The 10,579-nt window shown below is 51.8% G+C and overlaps 2 non-coding genes across 2 annotated transcripts; one reads left to right on the top strand and one right to left on the bottom strand.

Moving 5' to 3' along the window:
• Positions 1–940: 940 nt before the first annotated feature.
• Positions 941–1,013, top strand: trnar-acg. The gene has a single exon. It is a non-coding gene; the product is annotated as a tRNA-Arg (tRNA).
• Positions 1,014–2,292: 1,279 nt separating this feature from the next.
• trnav-cac lies at positions 2,293–2,364 on the bottom strand. Its single transcript has one exon. It is a non-coding gene; the product is annotated as a tRNA-Val (tRNA).
• Between the last annotated feature and the right edge of the window lie 8,215 nt (positions 2,365–10,579).

Here is a 10,579-nt window from a genome sequence, read left to right as displayed (position 1 = left end):
TCTTACTGTGCTCACCCCAGTCCAACGCCGGCATCTCCACATCATATATATATGGTGGTACAACCCACCTCTTTACACACCTGAGGAAGGAGCTGTGCTCCGAAAGCTCGTGTTTGAAACAAACCTGTTGGACTTTAACCTGGTGTTGTAAGAATTCTTACTGTGCTCACCCCAGTCCAACGCCGGCATCTTCACATCTTATTGAATGGCAGAACAGCCTGAAGGGGCCGAATGGCCAACTTCTGCTTCTATTTCACCTGCTCGTATGTTTGAAAGCAGAGAGGAACCATTGACTGAGACAGTAACTTAAGGTGAATATTATGGCGGGTATTTGATGAGGAAACATGTGACCATGTCGCCCTCTGGTGGACATGATCGGAACTTTACACCGGACGGACATTTGATGGAAACGGAAAATGAGAGTATTAGTTCCAGGGGAATAAATGCAGCAGGGGAAACAGAGCCTGCAGTTTGTCCGTAAACATCACTGGCACCGACACCAGTTGAACAGACAGGAAATAAAAGTTAGTTTTATCGGTGTGGTTCGTTGTTCATTGTGCAGCTCAGAGCGGGAAATACCTGCAGACAGGAAGGAGCTGGGAATTTCCAAACTTACATTCATTCACTTGTTGTTTTATGTCCTGGTCAGTGTTACTCCAGCCTGGCCATTCACCAACTGCATTTCCCCACAAACAGACACTGGACACGATCCCACAACTGGCAGCCCATTCTTTCTGTTTTTCGGGGATGACCTCCCAGGCTGGGAACAGCATTGGTGTATTTTACATTGTCACCAAATTCAACCCCGACTCCAATCCAATCCGCGGGGGGGGGGGGGGGGGGGGATCCTGAGAGAATTTCCCCCAGAGTTGTGAAGCACTTTGGGATAAATAGTCTGGGTGACGTATTGAACCAATTTGTAACAGTTTCATTTCGCTGGGGGCCAGTGGCGCAATGGATAACGCGCCTGACTACGGATCAGGAGATTCCAGGTTCGACTCCTGGCTGGCTCAACATCAGTTTGCAAAGTCCATGAAAAATGCATATTGAATAACTTTAACCCAATTCAGTTGATCGTTTAGATTATTAGATTTACTTTTAGTAGCCTTTTTGACAAATTCCAGTGTATTCTAAAGAGACAGAAACTGACACAAATCAGATGGCAGAAATGTTGGGAATGGAGGGTTTAGTGAGAGGGAGGAACTGAAGGAGATCAATATTGGTAGAATCATACAATCCCAACAGTGCAGGAGGAGACCATTCGGCCCACCGAGTCGCCACCGACCCTTGGAAAGGGCACCCTAACTCGACCCACACCCCTCGTAACCCAGTCATTTCGCATGGCCAATCCACCCAGCCAGCTTTCCCCTTTGAGCCATTTAATTCCTGACTTGTGACTGCTGGGGGGGGGGGGGGGGAGGGGGAGGTGAGTTACTTATTGCAGGATTCCCAGCCGGTCTTTTAGTGTTAATCAATTTAATATATTAACAGAGACAATCCCAGCCTCTAAACTGCATTAATCGCCATTGAACGAACTGTTAATATTTGTGCCGAGTCAATATAGGAGCATCTATATTCCTGATCAGTGTGCCGGCAATTTTCAGCATTTCTGCTTCTCCTGAATGCATTTTCCAGCATATATGAGAGCAAATGACATTTGCTTTGTCGGATATTATATTCAGGTAATAATCGATAGCGGATTCACTGGGGGTGATAGTTGGTGTTGAGTTGTGTTATTGTCACTAAACTGGCAATGCAGAGAATCAGGCTGAAGCTCTGGGCACCGGGGTTCCATACGGCAGATTAACTCAGTTCAAGGGTTATTCGGGATGTGTGACAATGAAAATGTCAATTATGCAACTTTTCCCAAACACTTAATCGAATGGGATTCGATAATGTATTTACGCGGTTACCAATCCAGGATTTTTTTTAAGTGTAAAGTAAACATGACAACCACTACACCACATAAAGAGGCACCGAGTTTGACCCTCTGACCGAGATCAGGAAACCTGCATTCTTGTTGCACTGAAGAAGCTCCTTTTGAGGGAGTTCAATTCGGCTGAAAGCTTAGAGAAGCGGCAGAGAAATTGATTTAACATTATTATTCGAATCAGAAAATGTCGCAGCTCATTGGAAAACCATTCACACTTAACACGTGTGAACTCTCTGACCGATTCCTTCCAGTCCCCATAATGGTGGATTTTGTAGGATATCATTTGAAACGAGTGGAAGGTCATGAGTATTGAGTATTGAGTAAACAGAAAACAGCAAGAATACAACTAATCGCCATAATGTTTCTGCCCGGTTTCGAACGGGGACCTTTCGCGTGTGAGGCGAACGTGATAACCACTACACTACAGAAACCGCTGGCTGATGTTCACTCTAATGAGCCTGTGGAGAAAGCGGACACTGTTCTGTCACTCAGTCACACTTTGGGACCTTTGTTTTTTAGAATTCGGCTGTTCTCATTAGGAATGCTGCAGAGTTACTAATAAATCAATATAACCATAAAATGGCAAAACGCAATAAGTGGCACTTCGATCACCTCGACCAGCTTTTCAAAAGAACAATCTTTTTATTAGTCTCAATGTTTTTCTCTGTTTAAACGGCCTTGAGTTTTCTCCATTACAGCTGATCGTCCAATTCGCTTTTGAAAAGGAATTTCTGTCGAATCCACGCCCAGTTTGACTTAATGATCAAGTTTCGCTGGACCAGAAGATGTGAACACGGAAATTATGTAGTTTACGATATAAACAATGTATAATCATGCAATTGATTTCATACCGAATTTATGAAGGTGTTTTTTTTCCCGATCAAGCATCTTTTCATTATTTCTGAGTTGACATACAGAATTTAATTATATTTGATCTACAGCCTGTTCACAGAGTCTGTCTATTAGTGAGGGAATGATTTTTAGAACTTCACAAAGCCCTGTTGAGATCACTTTGCTGCAGTCCTCCACTTTATTTGGTTTGAAATGAATTTTCAAATGGAGAAGCATTCTCAGGGTGGAATGATTTCTGCTCACTCAGTAATAACATCATTCTCATGTTGCTTCAAAAATATCAATCAATTTACTCAGTATCTGTTCCGTTACTCAAAACTTCATCTTATCTGACATTTACATCCTCATTTGAAAGTGAGACTCTGAAATATACAACATTGATTTGCAAACATGACTGACAAAAGAAAATAATTCGAGTCACTGGGAAATACAAACCCCATTGTGCTCATGTAAGATTGAGCACAGCCAGCACTGAAATGAAATGGGATAGTTTTTCAGGTAGAGATTTGAGAATGATATTTTCATTATATTTGATTCCTTTTTCTTCTGTATCTGAGACATTCTGACGCCTTCATCCCGTTCAGTCACAAAATCGCTTGCGCCTGTGTTTATGCTCATGTTTCAGACGGTGATTAAACCGGCATCTGTAAACCCATTCAATTCTGTTGTGGACTGAACGAACCGCTAATATGTGAACTTTGTCAAAATGCGAACATATTTTCCATCTCATTGCATCAGGACAATTCAGCATTTCTGATTTTGCTGAATGCATTTTGAGGCCGGGGTAAAAGTAAATAAAATTGGCTGCAGCACCCGAGATTCCGATAACTTCCAGCAACAAACTTAAATCTTTCTAACTTGTCTCACGTTTAATGTGAAAGATTTGATAATGTTTCTGTCCGGTTTTCAATCGGCGAATGTGATGACCAGGACACCACAGAAAGAGCAGCACAAAGCCCATTGTGCTCGGCTGCAGCTTCACAACAGCTTTCAAATCAAATGAGAGAATGTTACTCCACAACAGATTTGAAATGGAGGTGCCAATTGGATTTGATCCTTCCTTGTACAAGATGTGAACAATTCCGTTGGTCAAATCCCGTTAGTGAATATGAAAGGCGGAAGTGAGCAGATCCGCACAGAACCTCCTTTCCGCGTCTCTCTTTCTGCTTTACCTCCACAGGAAGGCTGAGAACAAGTGATTTGTAACCATCTCTGCCATTTCCTCTGCTTCAATTACCATATTGTTGGCGCCTGTCTTTATGGGCAACATTACTGTCAGCATGAAATCACAGTAAGAAGTCTTACAACACCAGGTTAAAGTCCAACAGGTTTGTTTCAAACACGAGCTTTCGGAGCACGGCTCCTCCTTCTCCCTACCTAGGCTCACTACCACACCCAATCCCCGGAACGCCACCGAACCTGCACACCTTTGGACACTAAGAGGCAATTTAGCACAGCCAATCCACCAAAGCTGGACATCTTTGTACTGTGGGAGGAAACCGGAGCACCACGAGGAAAACCATGCAGACAAGGGGAGAATGTGCAAACTCCCAAGGCCGAATTGAACCTGGGTCCCAGGTGCTGTGAGACAACAGTGCTAACCACTCTGCCGCGGTGCCGCATGGACAAATTTGTCAAGGAAATAATAGAGGGGTCTTTAAGGAATGAAGAGTATTAACGGTGGAAAATTGATGAGACAGCCGAATGTGAAATGGAAGCAACTGAACAGTGAAGAGCAGATGGGGGAGCTGTAAAGGCAGATGGGGCAGATGGGGGAGGCTGTAAAGGCAGATGGGGGAGGCTGTAAAGGCAGATGGGGGAGGCTGTAAAGGCAGATGGGGGAGGCTGTAAAGGCAGATGGGGGAGGCTGTAAAGGCAGATGGGGGTGGCTGGAAAGGCAGATGGGGGAGGCTGTAAAGGCAGATGGGGGAGGCTGGAAAGGCAGATGGGGGAGGCTGGAAAGGCAGATGGGGCAGATGGGGGAGGCTGTAAAGGCAGATGGGGGAGGCTGTAAAGGCAGATGGGGGAGGCTGGAAAGGCAGATGGGGGAGGCTGTAAAGGCAGATGGGAGAGGCTGTAAAGGCAGATGGGGGAGGCTGTAAAGGCAGATGGGGGAGGCTGTAAAGGCAGATGGGGAGGCTGTAAAGGCAGATGGGGGAGGCTGTAAAGGCAGATGGGGGAGGCTGTAAAGGCAGATGGAGGAGGCTGTAAAGGCAGATGGGGGAGGCTGTAAAGGCAGATGGAGGAGGCTGTAAAGGCAGATGGGGGAGGCTGTAAAGGCAGATGGGGGAGGCTGTAAAGGCAGATGGAGGAGGCTATAAAGGCAGGTGGGGGAGGCTGTAAAGGCAGATGGGGGAGGCTGGAAAGGCAGATGGGGGAGGCTGTAAAGGCAGATGGGGGAGGCTGTAAAGGCAGATGGGGGAGGCTGTAAAGTGTCTAATAGGAAGCTGAGGTGTTGTTCTTCCAGTTTACATTGGACATCACTGGAGCATTGGAACTGGCCTCGGATGGACATGTGTGTTTATTTCAGATTTGCAGCAGCCGCAGTATTTTGCTTTTATTAGTATTAGACATTTTTGATACAGAGTAACTATGTTTTTTTTAAAATAATTTTTATTAAGATTTTCACAAAATATAAACAAAACAATATCAACAGAATGACCATTGTATAAACCCTAGAACAACACCCACCCCCCTACAAAAGCAACCACTAAATCAAAAACAAAAAAAAGCAAACAACAGAAAGGAAAGAGATAACACCCGCCACATCCCACAAACCCATGTACACACTTCTCCCCCCCCCCCCCCCCCGAAATCCACCTTCGATGCTCCCTTGGACAAACTGATGTTTCCCCCCGTATCGGGGCCTCCATCGAGCCCCCCACTTCTCCCCTATGCCATCTCCATTGCCTCCAAATTTTGAGGGTAGCCGCCACCACCGGGCTCGTGGTATACCTCGTTGGAGGGAGCAGCAATGGCGCCGTTACCAGCGCTTCCAGGCTCGTGCCCACACAGGACGCCACCTCCATCCTCTTACACGCTGCCCCCTCCCCGTCGATTACCCACTTACGCATCATCACTGCGTTGGCAGCCCAGTAGTACCCACAGAGGTTGGGCAGCGCCAGCCCCCCCATCCCTCCCCTGTTCCAAGAACACTCTTCTCACCCTCGGAGTCCCATGCGCCCACACAAATCCCATAATACTCCTGTTGACCCTCCTAAAAAAGGCCTTCGGGATAAGGATGGGGAGGCACTGGAACAGGAACAAAAACCTCAGGAGCACCGTCATCTTAAAGGACTGCACCCTCCCCGCCAGTGACAGCGGTAACATATCCCACCTTTTGAACTCCTCCTCCATCTGCTCCACCAACCTTGTGAGGTTGAGCTTGTGCAGGGCCCCCCCAGCTCCTAGCCACCTGGTCTCCTAGGTACCTGAAGCCCTTCCCTGCCTGCTTCAGTGGGAGCCTACCAATCCCCTCCTCCTGATCCCCCGGGTGCACCACGAACAACTCGCTCTTGCCCAGGTTCAGCTTATACCCAGAGAAGCCCCTGAATTCACTAAGAATCCGCATCACCTCAGGCATTCCCCCCCCCCCCCCCCCCCCATCGCGTCCGCCACATACAGCAACAGGTCATCCGCATAAAGCAACACTCGATGCTCCTCCCCACCCCGCACCAGGTCCCTCCAGTTCCCTGACTCCCTCAACGCCATGGCCAGGGACTTAATTGCCAATGCACACAGCAAGGGGAACAGGGCGCACCCCTGTCTCGTCCCCCGGTACAGCCGAAAGTACTCTGACCTCCTCCTATTCGTGGCTACACTCGCCATCGGGGCCATATAGAGCAACCTCACCCAATGGACAAACCCCTCCCCAAACCCGAACCTTTCCAACACCTCCCACAGATACCCCCACTCAACCCTATCAAAGGCCTTCTCCGCATCTAATGCCACCACTATCTCTGCCTCCCCTTCCAGAGCCGGCATCGTAATAACGTTGAGGATCCTTCGTTAGTTGGTATTCAACTGCCTTCCCTTCACAAACCCCGTCTGGTCCTCGTGAATGACCCCCGGCACACAATCCTCTATCCTTGTAGCCAAGATCTTTGCCAACACCTTGGCATCTACATTTAGCAGCGAGATCGGCCTATATGACCCACACTGCAGAGGGTCCTTGTCCCGCTTCAGGATCAAGGAAATCAGTGTCCGTGACATAGTTGGGGGCAAATCCCCCCCCCCCCCCACCCACCCCTTGCCTCGTCAAAGGTCCGGACCAACAGGGGGCCCAACAGGTCTGCATACCTTTTATAAAATTCGGCCGGAAACCCATCCGGCCCCGGCGCCTTCCCCGACTGCATGCTCCCTATCCCTTTAACCAACTCCTCCAGCTCAATCGCTGCCCCCAGTCCCTCCACCTGCCCCTCCTCCACCCTCGGAAATCACAGCTTGTCCAAGAAGCGTCCCATTCCACACCCCTCCAACGGGGGTTCAGACTGGTACAGTTCCCCATAGAAGTCCCTGAAGACCCCATTAACATCTACCCCCCTCCGCACCATCTTCCCATCTCTATCCGTCACTCCCCCAATCTCCCTGGCTTTCGGAGCTGGTGTGCCAGCATCCTGCTCGCCTTCTCCCCATATTCATACACCGCCCCCTGTGCTTTCCTCCACTGAGCTTCCGCCTTTCTGGTAGTTAATGGGTCAAACCTGGCCTGAAGGCTATGTCTCTCCCCCAGCAATCTCTCCTCCGGAGCCTCCGTATATCTCCTATCCACCCTCACCATCTCCCCTATCAGTCTCTCCCTCTCCCTCTACTCCCCCCTCTCCCTATGGGTTCGGATGGAAATCAACTCCCCTCTAGTCACCACCTTCAATGCCTCCCAGACTGTCCCCACTCGGACCTCCCCATTATCGTTGGCCTCAAGGTACCTCTCAATACATCCCCAAACCCTCTCGGCCACCTCCTCATTTGCCAGCAGCCCCACCTCCAAGCACCAGAGCGGACGTTGGTCCCTCTCCTCCCCCAGCCCGAGGTCCATCCAGTGCGGGGCATGATCCGAAATGGCAATGGCAGAGTATTCAACATCCTCCACCCTCGAAACCAGCCCCCTGCTCAGGATGAAAAAAAACAATCCTGGAATAGGCCTTATGCACGTGGGAGAAAAACGAGTATTCCCTGGCCCTTGTCTCTCAAACCTCCAGGGATCCACCCGCCCCGACCCCCCCTACCCCCCCCCCCCCCCCCCCCCCCCACCACCTGATCCATAAATCCCCTCAACACTGGCCTCCTACCCGTCTGGGACTTGGATCGATCCAATGGGGGATCCAGCACCGTGTTGAAGTCCCCCCCCATGATCAGGCCCCCCACCTCCAGGTCCGGAATGCGGCCCAACATACGCCGCATAAACCCCGCATTGTCCCAATTTGGGGCGTAAACATTCACCAACACCACCCGCTTCCCCTGCAGCTTGCCACTCACCATCACATACCTCCCGCCACTGTCAGCCACCACATTTAACGCCTCGAACGACACCCTCTTTCCCACCAGGATTCTTCTCATCCAGCCCTGAGTGAAATACTTGGCCCACCCATTCCTTCCTCAGCCGAACCTGGTCCACCACTTTCAGGTGTGTCTCTTGGAGCATGGCCACATCCGCCTTCAGCCCCTTCAAGTTCGCAAACACCCGGGCCCATTTGACCGGCCCATTCAGCCCCCTCACATTCCAGGTTATCAGCCGGATCAGAGGGCTCCCTGCCCTCCTTCCCTGCCGATTAGCCATACCCCATCCCTTGGCCACCCCCGGCCAGCATCCCCCGCTCTGCCAGTTCCCCACGGCGGCAACTCCCCCCCCCCCCTCCAGCACCCCCTGCATCCTCCAGCTCCTTCCTGACCGTTTCAGCAGCAACTCAGTACCCCCCCAGGCAAGGACCCCTCCTAGCCGCGCCCCTCCCTTCAGAGCACTCTCATGAGCCAGCTAACTTCTGCTGACCCCGGCGACTTCCGCCCTACCTCCGACTCCTCCCCACGTGGGACTACCCCTCCTCCTTCGTGCCCATCAGCAGGCCCTCCTCCCCCCCCCCCCTCCCCCGGCTCTTGCGTGGGAAAATAAAAACCAGCAACGGCCTGCGCTTCTCAGCCCCGACTCGCCCCCACCATCCCACAGCGCAGAAAAACCCGAGAAAAGCCCGCGCTTTCGCCCTGCCCAACCCCGCCTCCTCTAGGGCCACTCCCATTGCCTGTCCCCCCCACCAGCTCCCCGCACACCCCGTTTACCTCCCTGCCCGAACCCATCCACCAGACCCATACAAAAAGACATAACAACATCACCCCACCCACCCTAAAGCCAACCCACATCTTGCATTAAACAGAGCAAACACAAGTACATTATCATACAAAATTCCCCATCTTAGACCCTCAGTTTGAGTCCAGTTTCTCGGCCTGCGCAAAGGCCCACGCCTCCTCCGGGGACTCAAAATAGTGGTGTCGATCCTTGTAGGTGACCCACAGATGCGGCGGCTGCAACATGCTAAAGCTCACGCTCCGTCTGTGGAGCACCGCCTTCGCCCGGTTAAACCCGGCCCTCCGTGTAGCCACCTCCGCACTCCAGTCCTGGAAGATCCACACCTCCGTGTTCTCCCACTTGCTGCTCCGCTCCATCTTGGCCCACCGGAGCACACACTCACGATCCACGAACCGGTAAAACCCACCAACACCGCCCGCGGCGGCTCGTTCGGCTTGGGCCTCCTAGCCAAAATTCTGTGGGCCTCCTCCAACTCCAGGGGCCCCTGGAAGGATCCAGCTCCCATCAGCGAGTTCAGCACAACAACCACGTAGGCCGCCAGGTCCGACCCCTCGGGGGGGGGGGGGGGGGGGGGGGGGTTCGGCTGACAAGGGAGGGACATTTTTTGAGAAGCGGAGAAGAGGTCGGGGCTGGGCGCTGCCAGGAGGCGGGGCTACAGAGGCACGGGACAGGGACTGGGGGCAGGGCCTGGGGGCAGGGGCTGGGGGCAGGGGCTGGGGGCAGGCCCAGGAAAGGGGATGGCTGACCGGCAGGGGGGGGGGGGGCAGTGCCCCCCAAATAGGCTGGTCACGTGGGACGTTAGGGGGCTAAATGGGCCGATGAGGAGGGCAAAGGTGTTCGCGCCTTTTAGGGCTCTAAAGACGGACGTGATAATGTTGCAGGAGACGCACCTGAAGGTAGAGGACCAGATTAGGTTGAGGAAGAGCTGGGTTGGTCAGGTATTCCACTCGGGGCTAGATACTAAGGCCAGGGGGGTCGCGATTCTGGTGAACAAGCGGGTGCAGTTTGAGGTGGGGAGTATTGTTTTGGACGGGGGAGGTCGCTATGTTATGGTTAGCGGTCAGCTGGAAGGGAGGAAGGTGGTCCTGGTCAACATATATGCGCCAAACTGGGATGATGCGGATTTCATAAAGAGGGTGCTGGGGAAGATACCCGACCTGGATTCCCACAAGCTGGTTATGGGAGGGAACTTCAATACAGTTATGGATCCAGGCCTGGACCGGTCGTGCTCAAAAACGGGCAGAGTGTCAGCAATGGGAAAAGAGCTGAGGGAGTTCATGGAGCAGATGGGGTGGGGGGGGGGGGGTCGACCCGTGGGAGTTTGGAAGGCCAACAGGGAAGGAGGTCTCCTTTTCTCGCACGACCATCGGGTCTTCTCCCGGATCGATTTTTTAATACTGAGTAGGGATCTATTGACAGGGGTGGTGGATGGGCAGTATTCGGCAATCGCCATTTCCGACCATGCCCCTCATTGGGTCGAGCTACAGGTGAATGGA

Source organism: Scyliorhinus canicula, unplaced genomic scaffold (assembly GCF_902713615.1).
Source record: "Scyliorhinus canicula unplaced genomic scaffold, sScyCan1.1, whole genome shotgun sequence".
Classification (NCBI taxonomy): Eukaryota; Metazoa; Chordata; class Chondrichthyes; order Carcharhiniformes; family Scyliorhinidae; genus Scyliorhinus; species Scyliorhinus canicula.
Note: the sequence above shows the minus strand (reverse complement) of the source record. Positions and strands in the feature narration are given on the sequence as shown.